Source organism: Brassica napus, chromosome A9 (genome assembly GCF_020379485.1).
Source record: "Brassica napus cultivar Da-Ae chromosome A9, Da-Ae, whole genome shotgun sequence".
Lineage (NCBI taxonomy): Eukaryota > Viridiplantae > Streptophyta > Magnoliopsida > Brassicales > Brassicaceae > Brassica > Brassica napus.
Window position 1 is genome coordinate 16,474,744 of NC_063442.1, and position 14,455 is coordinate 16,489,198.

Consider the following 14,455-nt stretch of genomic DNA (forward strand, 5'->3'; position numbering starts at 1 on the left):
TGTAAGTCGTCTGGTACCAGTTTATTTTAAAAATAATTTATAAATCTTGTAAAAAAATATTTTGATGCGTGAAAAATAAAAATCAAGTAATTATAAACAGTTTTAAGTGATATAAATTAAAATATGATAAAATTGATTTATTTTGAAGATAAATGAGTGGAAGTAGTGAATCATGAAATACTTTGGTTTAGAAGTTTGGCAAACATATGTTGTAGTATTGTATGTATTGTTAGGGTTAGATTTTAGAAAACTAAAATGTTTTTTTCAAAAATTAGTTTTCACCTATATGTGTTTATTTCTGTGTATAGTAAACACTTTTCAAGTTTGATTTGGTTTTATGAAGTGTTTAATTAGATAATTAAGTTTAGGGGTTATGTTTAGGGTGTGGACGACTTATATTTCAGTCGTCTGTTGAATAATTTACTCGGACGACGTATATTTCAGTCGTCCACATCGTACCGAACTTTTAATTTTACCAATGTACGTTTTAACCTAACCGGATCATTTTACTTGGACGACTTACATTTCAGTCGTCTGGTGAAGAAATTAAAACAGACGACTTACATGTAAGTCGTCCAGAAGAGTTTAATATTTTTAGCGGGAAACAAAAATAGAAGACTTTCCAGTCGTCTGGTTTAAATTATTTAAGCGGGAAAATAATTTTTTTTTAAAATTTTTGGCGGGAATATTTGGACGACTTACATGTAAGTCGTCTGTTTTAATTTCTTCACCAGACGACTGAAATGTAAGTCGTCCAGGAAGTCGTCTGAGTAAAAAATATTTAACCTAATTGGATTTTTTGTCTCCCTATATAAAGAAAAAATTTACACATTCTCTCTCCTCCTCTCAAATGGCTGCAACAAAAATGTAATGTTCATCATTCTAAAACTCTCCAACCTCTCTCTAATCTCTTTGACTTGAAAACACCAAACTTTATATGAATTTTTCAGTTTTGTCTCATGTATTTCTTAATAATCTATCTCTTTTGCAGGTTTTTAATCAAATGGTACTCATCTTCCACTAATTTAAAGGTAGATCTATTAATTTTAGATATGTATTTTTGTGTGTTCTATAAATGTAGATTTATCTAATCTTCCACTCATTTTCTCTATTTTTAAGTCATTTGAACGTTTTTGGATATGCAGGTTTTTCAGATCTGGATTTGATATGCAGGTTTTTCAGATCTGGAAAACTTCTGGGACGACTTACCTGTTAGTCGTCTGAAAGTCGTCTGGAAGTCGTCTGGACTTCTTGGAAGTCTTCTGACAAAGTCGTCTGGACTTCCAGAAAGTCGTCTGGACTTCCAGAAAGTCGTCTGGACTTCCAGGAAGTCGTCTGGACTTCCAGGAAGTCGTCTGGACTTCCAGAAAGTCGTCTGGATTTTTCTGAGCGTTTTGGTAAGTTCTTATGTCTGATTTTTCTTCATTTGGTAACTTCTTGTTGTATAAAGTTCTTACTTTTTTCACAAACTAAAACTCTTCAAACCCACTCTAATCTCTTTGACTTGAAAACACCAAACTTTATATGAATTTTTCAGTTTTGTCTCATGTCTTTCTTACTAATCTATCTTTTTTGCAGGTTTTTAATTAGATGGTACTCATCTTCCACTAATTTAAAAGTAGATCTATTATTTTTAGATATGTATTTTTGTGTGTTCTGTAAAGGTAGATTTATCTAATCTTCCACTCATTTTTTTTGTTTTTAAGCCATTTGAACGTTTTTGAATATGCAGGTTTTTCAGATCTGGATTTAATATGCAGGTTTTTATGATCTGGAAGACTTCTGGGACGACTTACCTGTTAGTCGTCTGGAAGTCGTCTGGACTTCCTAAAAGTCGTCTGGACATCCTGTAAAGTCGTATGGAAGTCGTCTGAACTTCCTAAAAGTCTTCTGACAAAGTCGTCTGAACTTCCTGGAAGTCGTCTGGACTTCTTAAAAGTCGTCTGGTCTTGTCTACTCAAGTGGAATCCCAGCTTGTCTTTGTAGAGGAATGATCTATAATAGTTTTGTTTGTGGTCTGTTTTATGAATTGCATGTCTACTCTTTTAGTTGTGAATTTTTTGTAAAATCAGTAATATTGTTTTCCAAGATGTATTAAATGTGCTAACAATGTGTTTACACATTTACAAATTATGAAATAATAGACTTCAGTAGCCTTTTTCTTATTTTTGGATCTCTCATATGCAATAATAAACTCCAATGGCCTTTTTCTCATCTTAATAAACAAGAATGTTGGTAGCTTCATATTGATACAACATTTTAAGAAGCATTTAACCCTTCTTCCAACTCATAACAATAGTCATCATTATTGTCTATAACAATAATACTTAAGAGATGGAAACAAACAATAGTAACTAGTCAAAGCATATCATATTTTTTTATAAGTTTGTGTTGAAAAACTTAGTCAAATTTAGTAAAACTAAGGGAGAGAACATATTTTGTAAATATGAGTTTTACATATCTTGAAGTTACTTATCACTCTTAAAAATACAAGTTATTCAAAAACTAACGTAGAAGACTTAAAAACTAGCGGAGAAGACGCGGACGACTTCAATCTAAGTTGTCTAGACGACTAAACTATACGTCGTCTGGTCAACGCATAGGTTATTTTTGCAATTGACTTTGAAATCTGTTATTTCGGACGACTGAAAGTTAAGTCGTCTACTATTGTTTGGTTAAAAAAAAACTCCAAAAAGCTAGACGACTTACATTTCAGTCGTCAGAGGTTAGTTTTGCATTTGACTGGATTATTTCAGAAGTTTGACTTTTTGGACGACTTACATTTCAGTCGTCTAGTGAAAATTAAAATAATAATATTTTTTTAAAAGTAGACGACTTACAGTTAAGTCGTCATAGGTTAATTTTGCAATTGAAAAAAAAAACTTCAAGATTTAATTATATACAGACGACTTATAATTCAGTCGTCCACGAGACGACTAAAATGTAAGTCGTCCAGGATTTACCAGGTTTGACCAGAATCTCGGAAAACAATCCTGGACGACTTACAATTAAGTCGTCTGGTGGAGGACTGAATTATAAGTCGTCTGTGTATAATTAAATCTTGAAGTTTTTTTTTCAATTGCAAAACTAACCTATGACTACTTAATTGTAAGTCGTTTACTTTTTTAAAAATATTATTATTTTAATTTTCGCCAGACGACTGAAATGTAAGTTGTCTGGAGAAGTCAAACTTCTGAAATTATCCAGTCAAATGCAAAACTAACCTATGACGACTGAAATGTAAGTCGTCTAGGTTCTTTGGAAATTTTTTTGAAACCAAACAATAGTAGACGACTTAACTTTCAGTCGTCTCAGGTTACAGATTTCAAAGTCAATTGCAAAAATAACCTCTGCGTTGACCAGACGACTTCCAGGTAAGTCGTCTACAGCCAGACGACTTCCAGGTAAGTCGTCTACAGCCACACGACTTCCCAAGTAAGTCATTTGACGAACAGATCTGGAAAAAAACTCGATGTCATACCTTAAATTGGTGAGATAAGTTCCTTAGCATACATAAGGCTTCTCCAAACACACAGAATCACAAAGAAAGTCACCCACCCAGAATCGTTAGCTTCTATGACTCTATGAACCATACAAATTTTAGAATCAAAATCTTGGGTTTTTTAGCTCATTGTGGAGAGAAAGTGAGAGATATGTTGTTTTTAGTTCACAAGAATGGAAAAAAAAGAAGGGTAAATCGATTTTGGGAGCATTAAGAGCTTCAAATTGGTTGTTCATGGTGGTTGTGGTATTGATGACAATGGCAATCTTGTAATTACTTGAAGATGATGAGGGTGAGAGAGTAAAGATGTCATTTTCGAAAAAAAAAAAATTGATGGCATTTTCGTAAATTATATGAACTTGTGGGGTGAATAGGGCAAAACCAATTTTCAAAAAAAAAGGAGGTTAGTTTTGTGTTTGACTTTAAGTTGTAGGTCAATTTTGCAAAATGCCCTATTACTTTCCATTCATTTATGACTTATTCTTGGGTTCACCCCTAGGATGAACCTCTAGGTTCACCAACCAATAGGATTATGTTATTTCAAGTTATATTATGTTTAAAAAAAATAAAAATAAAAATAGTAGTAATTACAAAAAAAATATTTTTAAGAAAAAACTAAACCCTAAATCCTAATCCCTAAACCCTAAACCCTAAACCCGAAACCATAAACCCTTGGATAAACCCTAAACCCTTGGATAGATCATAAACTCTAAATCAAAAACACTAAACAAAACACTCAAGGGTTTAGGATTTTAGTGTTTAGTGTTTTTGATTTAGAGTTTATGATTTATCCAAGGGTTTAGGGTTAACCCAAGGGTTTAGAGTTTCGGATTTACGGTTTAGGGATTAGGATTTATGGTTTAGGGATTAGGATTTAGGGTTTAGGGATTAGGATGTAACAACTATTTTTTTTAACCTTTTTATTTAAAAACATAATAACTTGACAATATTTTGTTTTCTTTTTTAAAAGATATCGAATTTGAAATAATGAAATCCTATTGGTTGGTGAACCTAGAGGGTAAACCCTAGGGGGTGAACCCAAGAATAACTCTTCATTTATTGTATAACGAATACTGAAAGTTGAGGAGAGGCGTTCACAACTCACAAGCAAATAATTCTCTGCAAATAGTATATGTTTAATTATAAACATAATAATTTCACATAGGAAAGGCATACAATACACAACACACATTTAAGACTAAATATATTTCGACAAAGTGATTCACAATTTTTCAATCTAAAGTGTAGAGAATGATGAGAGTATAAGATTGGAAGAATTGTATATTGACTCTCATAATGATAAAGCTTATACATGTACAACTTATATATGAAGATAAGAATGTAAACGTTAAACCTAGATTTCTTAACTAAATATATACATATCTCAATAACAATATTCACAATTATGTTTTATATCTTCATGATTCTCTATGTAAAGGACTAAAAACAGAGTCGGTTTGATTAAGAAACAAAACAACATAGCCAAGTTATTACAAAAGCCAATACCTAAATCCATTCAGAAGATGATGCTAACAAATCAAAAGACTTTAAACTCAAGAAGCATAAATTAAAAAAAAAAGAACAGAGCTTATGGCATTGATTTTGATGAGGCATAGTGAAGCCTGGTGAGCACGTCAACTCTCTTACACAACTCTTCCACTTAAACGTTCATGTATTTAGAAATATCTCCGATCTTGTTCCTACTCAGATCAAGAAAAAAAAATCGATTAAGTTCATTGACTGTACCAAAGATAACAGTTTTTATCTAACCAGTCTCTCAATCAGATGGCCTCAATCACATGGGAGAACCAAATTACGTTGAACATTTCTAGTTTCAGTATCCGCAACCTATATCTACTGGAAGTCTTTTTACTCCAGTAGTTATGAAGTCATTAATTTTTTTACGTTTCAATATTTTGGATTCGAATCTTAGAGAAATGATTTATTAACAATTACATAGATTAATAGAGAATAAACCTACACAAGATTTTCATCACGATGTAAGCAGTGTCGGCCCTGGATAGAAGCTGGGGTAGCATGCGCTTCCAGCCTTGAAAATAATATGTAATATTTCAACTATTTTTGACTAAAATCTCCATTAGCTTAGTTGGTAAATGTTAATAACCATATGTTAGTACTACAAAACAAACTAAAAGTTTGTTTACATGACAGAAATAAGAGATCTACAGTTATTGTATAGAAATAAATTGTAAGGTAACATACATAATTCAAAAAAAAAAACTCAACCATAATTCCAATATTGATATGGAAATAAAAATATATAGTTGCACAATTCGAAAGAATGCAATATAAAACAACTTACCAAAAACAAATAAGAGCAGACATGAAACTAGATGATTTAAAATAAGAAAATGATTAAAATTTCTATCGCCAAAATAAAAACAGAACATAGTCCCATTCAAACTATCTCAGTAATTGTATAAGGCAATTTAGTAAACACAACAAAACTGAGTCTTAATCTCCTTATAACAAATAAGTTCAATGAAAAGAGTTGATAAAAGTAAAGAAGAGCAATCACAATAATAAATATCACACATAATATAAAACCAAACTCTTCAAGTTAAACACAAATGTTAAATAAAAGTAAAATATCTGGGTGAACAGAGATCAAACCCTAGTATTATATAAAAACACACTAAAAGTAACAAAACCCCTTTTTGACTGTCTCGACATCGGACGGTGAAATTATTTTTGTAAATGCTGAGTCACCTTTAGAGAATTGGTTCTCAAATTTCATTTTATGGCATCTTATTTTGAACATATGAATATTTCCTTCACGGTGTTGCAAAATTTCCTACACAGAATCAAAAACACATTAAGTTTCTTATTTTCCCAAACATTGAGAGAAGAAGAATAAATTGAGAGAAGAAGAAAGAGGAAACTTACAGCCATAAATCGTCTCCAACAAGCATCATATCTCCTTCATGAACTTTAAAGGTTAGTTTCCATTGACTGTGCATATGCAACTTGCCTTCGATATTAAAGAGTTTTTCTAGTTCAAGGATCATGTGATTGTATCCATCAAAATCAGTTAAATCAACAGTTCTAACAACACCTTCCATGTGAACCTGGTCAATAAACATATCAAGTGTTTGTGAATTAAATATAGTCATCTCAATCTGGTTAAAAAGTTATTCAAGTTTCTTATCAATATCAAATCTACTGTATTAGAATAAAACTATGTGTGCAACCATATATAAAATCTAGTCTTTTCTTAAAAAGAACATGAATAATTTTACAAAGCCTATGTCTTATCATGTTCTAGTTATTAATAATTAATAATTTTAGAATTGACTAAAAAGTAAAGAATAAGTAGAATATGCTCTTAGTCATACCTTGGTACTACTTGTAGTACACCTTATTTTCTTCGTTTGGATTTCTGTTAGTGATGTCACTGCTTGAATTTGATCAAGCTTTTCTTCATCAAGATTTCAGAAATTTTACTCTTTTGGTATGATTCAAGTGGTTCCAAAACATCTCTTGCTTTGGTAGAAGCCGTTAGATCAACTCCAAACAATCTGAAGCTACTAGATGCATTGGTGGTTGAATTTTCTTTTGTTGACTGGACCATTTGGTCATTGTAATATGGTTTGGACATAGCAAGACCTGCATAGCTCACTAGCCAACCAGATGAAATTGTTTGAATCATTAGTTTCATTCTGATAAATAAGTTGAGGAAGACTTGTCGAAGATTTTTAAACTTATTCTCCAATTTAGCTTTGAGTCAACATATGAATTATCACCGAAGTAATATAAGAAATATGTTCCCACTTAGTCTAAATCACAATTAACGCAAAGATGCTGCGACAATCGTAATCCGCTCGTAAAAGTCACCATGTTTCTGATGACTGGGCAATCAACTCTCACAATACCAAGCCCCAATCAAGAGCTCTCTTTTAGCGCAGCCTGAGACGAACTTGGTCGAGCACGCACCATGTTCTTTTTCTTCGTCAGGAACGTCGATTACAAAGTCAGCGCGAATAGGTCCTCTGGTTGGATCATCGTCTTCCGGTTTTTTGTGCTTCCATAGTGCTTGGGATAATGAACTTTAGTATAAGCGAGAAAATAGAAAATCCAAAATTGATTTCATCATTTTCAAGAGTTGGTAATAGAAATATAAAGGTAAAGAGAAGAAAATACCAGATCACAAAGAAACACCACCCATAGTAGAAACCTATATTATGAAAATAATATTTGATTCACACTCGTTTAAGTATAATGATCAAGTGATGGGGACTTTGGAGGTTGAGACAAGTGAGGTTAGGTTATTTTTGGACAAATAACCTTCAAAAGAGCTAAGAATAATCTAGATCTCATTAAGGAATCGAAGGTGCCTTCAGAGTAATAAATTTTCAAGAATTGATAGCATAAGATTTTTTTTAATTATTTTTTTAATATCAGGAATATTACTTTCCATTCATTTATGACTTATTCTTTGGGTTCACCCTAGGATGAACCTCTAGCTTCACCAACCAATAAGATTATGTTATTTCAAATTTGATATCATTTATAAAAGGAAACAAAATATTGTCAAGTTATATTATGTTTAAAAAAAATAAAAATAAAAATAGTAGTAATTACAAAAAAATATTTTTAAGAAAAAACTAAACCCTAAATCCTAATCCCTAAACCCTAAACCCGAAACCATAAACCCTTGGATAAACCCTAAACCCTTGGATAAATCATAAACTCTAAATCAAAAACACTAAACAAAACACTCAAGGTTTAGGATTTTAGTGTTTAGTGTTTTTTGATTTAGAGTTTATGATTTATCCAAGGTTTAGGGTTAACCCAAGGGTTTAGAGTTTCGGATTAGGGTTTAGGGATTAGGATTTATGGTTTAGGGATTAGGATTTAGGGTTTAGTGTTTTGTTGACGACGTTAACAATATTTTTTAAAAACAATCTTTTCTTTTGTAACAACTATTTTTTTTAACCTTTTTATTTAAAACATAATAACTTGACAATATTTTGTTTTCTTTTTAAAAGATATCGAATTTGAAATAATGAAATCCTATTGGTTGGTGAACCTAGAGGGTAAACCCTAGGGGGTGAACCCAAGAATAACTCTTCATTTATTGTATAACGAATACTGAAAGTTGAGGAGAGGCGTTCACAACTCACAAGCAAATAATTCTCTGCAAATAGTATATGTTTAATTATAAACATAATAATTTCACATAGGAAAGGCATACAATACACAACACACATTTAAGACTAAATATATTTCGACAAAGTGATTCACAATTTTTTCAATCTAAAGTGTAGAGAATGATGAGAGTATAAGATTGGAAGAATTGTATATTGACTCTCATAATGATAAAGCTTATACATGTACAACTTATATATGAAGATAAGAATGTAAACGTTAAACCTAGATTTCTTAACTAAATATATACATATCTCAATAACAATATTCACAATTATGTTTTATATCTTCATGATTCTCTATGTAAAGGACTAAAAACAGAGTTGGTTTGATTAAGAAACAAAACAACATAGCCAAGTTATTACAAAAGCCAATACCTAAATCCATTCAGAAGATGATGCTAACAAATCAAAAGACTTTAAACTCAAGAAAGCATAAATTAAAAAAAAAAGAACAGAGCTTATGGCATTGATTTTGATGAGGCATAGTGAAGCCTGGTGAGCACGTCAACTCTCTTACACAACTCTTCCACTTAAACGTTCATGTATTTAGAAATATCTTCGATCTTGTTCCTACTCAGATCAAGAAAAAAAAATCGATTAAGTTCATTGACTGTACCAAAGATAACAGTTTTTATCTAACCAGTCTCTCAATCAGATGGCCTCAATCACATGGGAGAACCAAATTACGTTGAACATTTCTAGTTTCAGTATCCGCAACCTATATCTACTGGAAGTCTTTTTACTCCAGTAGTTATGAAGTCATTAATTTTTGTTTACGTTTCAATATTTTGGATTCGAATCTTAGAGAAATGATTTATTAACAATTACATAGATTAATAGAGAATAAACCTACACAAGATTTTCATCACGATGTAAGCAGTGTCGGCCCTGGATAGAAGCTGGGGTAGCATGTGCTTCCAGCCTTGAAAATAATATGTAATATTTCAACTATTTTAACCTAAAATCTCCATTAGCTTAGTTGGTAAATGTTAATAACCATATGTTAGTACTACAAACAAACTAAAAGTTTGTTTACATGACAGAAATAAGAGATCTACAGTTATTATATAGAAATAAATTGTAAGGTAACATACATAATTTTTTAAAAAAAACTCAACCATAATTCCAATATTGATATGGAAATAAAAATATATAGTTGCACAATTCGAAAGAATGCAATATAAAACAACTTACCAAAAACAAATAAGAGCAGACATGAAACTAGATGATTTAAAATAAGAAAATGATTAAAAGTTCTATCGCCAAAATAAAAACAGAACATAGTCCCATTCAAACTATCTCAGTAATTGTATAAGGCAATTTAGTAAACACAACAAAACTGAGTCTTAATCTCCTTATAACAAATAAGTTCAATGAAAAGAGTTGATAAAAGTAAAGAAGAGCAATCACAATAATAAATATCACACATAATATAAAACCAAACTCTTCAAGTTAAACACAAATGTTAAATAAAAGTAAAATATCTGGGTGAACAGAGATCAAACCCTAGTATTATATAAAAACGCATTAAAAGTAACAAAACCCCTTTTTGACTGTCTCGACATCGGACGGTGAAATTATTTTTGTAAATGCTGAGTCACCTTTAGAGAATTGGTTCTCAAATTTCATTTTATGGCATCTTATTTTGAACATATGAATATTTCCTTCACGGTGTTGCAAAATTTCCTACACAGAATCAAAAACACATTAAGTTTCTTATTTTCCCAAACATTGAGAGAAGAAGAATAAATTGAGAGAAGAAGAAAGAGGAAACTTACAGCCATGAATCGTCTCCAACAAGCATCATATCTCCTTCATGAACTTTAAAGGTTAGTTTCCATTGACTGTGCATATGCAACTTGCCTTCGATATTAAAGAGTTTTTCTAGTTCAAGGATCATGTGATTGTATCCATCAAAATCAGTTAAATCAACAGTTCTAACAACACCTTCCATGTGAACCTGGTCAATAAACATATCAAGTGTTTGTGAATTAAATATAGTCATCTCAATCTGGTTAAAAAGTTATTCAAGTTTCTTATCAATATCAAATCTACTGTATTAGAATAAAACTATGTGTGCAACCATATATAAAATCTAGTCTTTTCTTAAAAAGAACATGAATAATTTTACAAAGCCTATGTCTTATCATGTTCTAGTTATTAATAATTAATAATTTTAGAATTGACTAAAAAGTAAAGAATAAGTAGAAGATGCTCTTAGTCATACCTTGGTACTACTTGTAGTACACCTTATTTTCTTCGTTTGGATTTCTGTTAGTGATGTCACTGCTTGAATTTGATCAAGCTTTTCTTCATCAAAGATTTCAGAAATTTTACTCTTTTGGTATGATTCAAGTGGTTCCAAAACATCTCTTGCTTTGGTAGAAGCCGTTAGATCAACTCCAAACAATCTGAAGCTACTAGATGCATTGGTGGTTGAATTTTCTTTTGTTGACTGGACCATTTGGTCATTGTAATATGGTTTGGACATAGCAAGACCTGCATAGCTCACTAGCCAACCAGATGAAATTTTTGAATCATTAGTTTCATTCTGATAAATAAGTTGAGGAAGACTTGTCGAAGATTTTATACTTGATTCTCCAATTTATTGGCTTTGAGTCAACATATGAATTATCATATTTGAACTTATATATAGAAATATGATGATAATGGATACACAAAGAAGCATAAATTATTTAAAAGTATTTTCTTACCAATTTCGTTAATTTCGCGTTGGCGTTTGTTTTTTCGAATTAAAGGCTCGATTTCCCATGGAGAGACCTTATTAGGTCTTGAAATTGTTGCAGCTTCATCCCACTGAACCTATAAAAATAAGTTAGTGGATTTTACTTATTATTATTTTGAAATCATAGTCTAAAATAATATAACAAAAATTAGTTATGAATAAGTTTTACTTGTAGGTTTCGCCATTCTGAATCCTTCCAATAAATGGAGAAATCTTCCACTTTTACTATTGTCCCAGAATATCTTTGCAGTATAAACAAAATTTGTAAGTAATCATATTTGGAAAAAAAAATTATATGAGAGTCAAATATTTACATTATTTCATTAAAATCAGTCCTTCAAACTTCATAGTAAACCTTGAACCTGTATTGAACTTCATGTTCACTGCATCTATAACTTTTTTGCAGTTGACAATGAATTTGCTCGACCTAATATCATCATATCAAGAATAAATTAAAATATGCTTTTTAAAATAAAATATTCTCATGATGTTTAAGTAGAGTAATAAAGTATTTTCCTTACTTTGGCCTATAAAACACGTCGAACATACATTTGGAGTTAATAGCATTCGATGCAGTAGCAACTAAACCATAATGCATACTCTCTTTTGAAATTACTGATGATGATATGTTGCTTTGTTGAGGCGCTGCTTTTCTGATTCCGATTTGTGATTCCCCATTCTCCCCTCTAGAACAAAAAAAAATTTAAAATACAAAAAAAATTAAGAAACAAAAGAGATGCAAAATGACAAATGTATATACCTAAGGAATACAACAGAGTCTCCAACGGCCAAACTTTTTTTTCTTACAAACTGTTTCCAACCAGATGTGAAAAGATGTCTTTGTGGTGTACCTAATTGATAATTTATACATAAATAAAGATTATTAGTTGTGTATAAAGATTATTAGTTACTACCAAACGATTTTGATATAGAAAACGTAGCTACCTCTAAAAGTGTGTTTAAATTTCCAAACATGATCATGGAGATCTTTAGCAACTATCCACTGACTCGGTGCTTGCTGTGACATATCCTAAAAAAACGTTTAATACAAAGGATCATATAAAAATTTACAATATAAGTCAATTATGGATTTATTTGGTGTATTTATTAAATGAAAATACCAATAGAGGAAGACATTCAATGGCATCTTTTTTAAATAAAGAAAAACCACCATGTGTGCTGGCATCCGAAGCAGTTAACACCTTGGTAAAATAGTTAATGTTTTGTTCGTTGTTGCCATTAGGAATAGAGACTTCAAATTCCTAATAATTAAATTCATAAATTTATTTACAGATATTATAAAAAGAGGTACTATTAGTTCTTAAATAAAATTTTAAATTTTCCACGTACAGGTGAAAATGGCGACAACGAAACTTTTGCATAAACTTCATCTGTATTGGTATCCACCTAGATTCATGCATAAAACATGTCAAAACCATAATATGTACAATTGTAAGCCAATTAATCTCATGTGTATTTCCTAAAGAGAAACATCAAATACCAAAGATACATACCTTAAGCTTGATGCTAATAACATTACAACGAATTTTTGAAGAAATATCAAAAATTGGTTTAAATTGGCACAGGTTGTCATTTTCTGATGCTACAAGCTGATAATGTCATAAGATTGTAGAAAAGTTTATTGAATAACAAAATATGAGAATTAATGTGAAATTATTCATAGAAAAACATGTGCCTGCTCTATGTGCCCTTGAGGAAAATAATAAACTTCTTCTCCAATTATTGGAAGATCAAACAAAGATCCAGCACATAACTTCCATAACTGATTATACATATATCTATTGGTTCCATCAGTTCCTAAATGAATAAAAAAATATTTTTATGAGTAAATATTCCTAATAAATCAAAAGTTAAATTTGAGTTCCTTTTTTAACTTATACCTTGAAATTTAGGTTGTGCATCTCTAATTTTGTTATTCTCCATCAGATTTTACCAAATAATGGTCTTGAATTACACCTTACACAAAAATATCACCAAATCCAGAATAGTTGTTAGCATGGTATTCTATTTCAAAATTAGGGGTGGGCGGTCGGTACCCATTATTATTCAGTTCGGGTCTATTTAGGTTTTGGGTTTTTGAGATTAAAGATTTCAATCTCATTTAAGTATTTATAAATTTTTATTCGTGTTTGGTTCGGATCTTTGCGGGAGATAAGCTGTTTAAATTATTTTTAAAATTTTCAACCTCTAAAAATGAAGTTTGTGTTTTTTTTAAATAATTCAAATTCAAAAGAGTATATAAAGTTTGTGTTTTTTAAAAGGTATTGATAAACAGGTTTGTGTTTTTTTAAGTATGATTACATCATGATAGATAGAGAATTTTAAATAAAAGTTTACAAATTATATTGCAATATAAATCATGATTATTCACAAAATCGAGCCATACAAGTAGATAATTAACATAATACCTTTGATTAGTGAATTGTTGAGCACGTTTTGATCTTGGTAAACAAGTTTGTTTTCTGTTCTTTACAATGATCTGTATTTGTCTTTGTTTAGTCATCAATTTGATATACATCAGGTATTTATAGTTGAGAAGTCATTGTCCTACATTAATATTGTTCATATGATTTTTGACTAAAGATTACCTCATAAGTCATAATTAGTTGATTTGTCAGTGAAGAAAATGGTCTTTAGTAAAAGAAAATTCAAAGGTCGCCTATGGATTCTGTACTTAAACATTAATGCATTTTTACAGCCTTTCCATTTATGTGAAAAAAATCCCAAAATGGAACTCATCTAATGTTGAACACGTCAATTCTCCCATCATCACCTCAATCCCAAAATGGAACTCATCTCTAAATGGTAACCAAAGAAATGAGGGAGAATAGTTGATTCCTTACCATTTCTTACAATTTACACCATTTACAAGGAATATTTATTACTTATGATTCCTTAATATTCTTTAACTTTTAAAGAATAAAAGACTACAATTATTCCTTATAAAATTAGAAAAGAAATAGATTTTCCTCTTATTTTTTCATTTCATTCTTTTCCTTGTTATTTCTCTTATTC

The 14,455-nt window shown here is 30.6% G+C and overlaps 2 long non-coding RNA genes across 2 annotated transcripts; both read right to left on the minus strand.

Annotated features, from left to right (window-relative positions):
* Positions 1 to 4,844: 4,844 nt before the first annotated feature.
* On the minus strand, positions 4,845 to 6,861 carry LOC125578314. The gene is made up of 2 exons (XR_007316400.1): positions 5,484 to 6,861; positions 4,845 to 5,202 (listed from the first exon to the last, which is right to left on the minus strand). It is a non-coding gene; the product is annotated as an uncharacterized LOC125578314 (long non-coding RNA).
* Positions 6,862 to 8,936: 2,075 nt separating this feature from the next.
* Positions 8,937 to 11,687, minus strand: LOC125578313. The gene is made up of 3 exons (XR_007316399.1): positions 10,452 to 11,687; positions 9,527 to 10,359; positions 8,937 to 9,243 (listed from the first exon to the last, which is right to left on the minus strand). It is a non-coding gene; the product is annotated as an uncharacterized LOC125578313 (long non-coding RNA).
* Between the last annotated feature and the right edge of the window lie 2,768 nt (positions 11,688 to 14,455).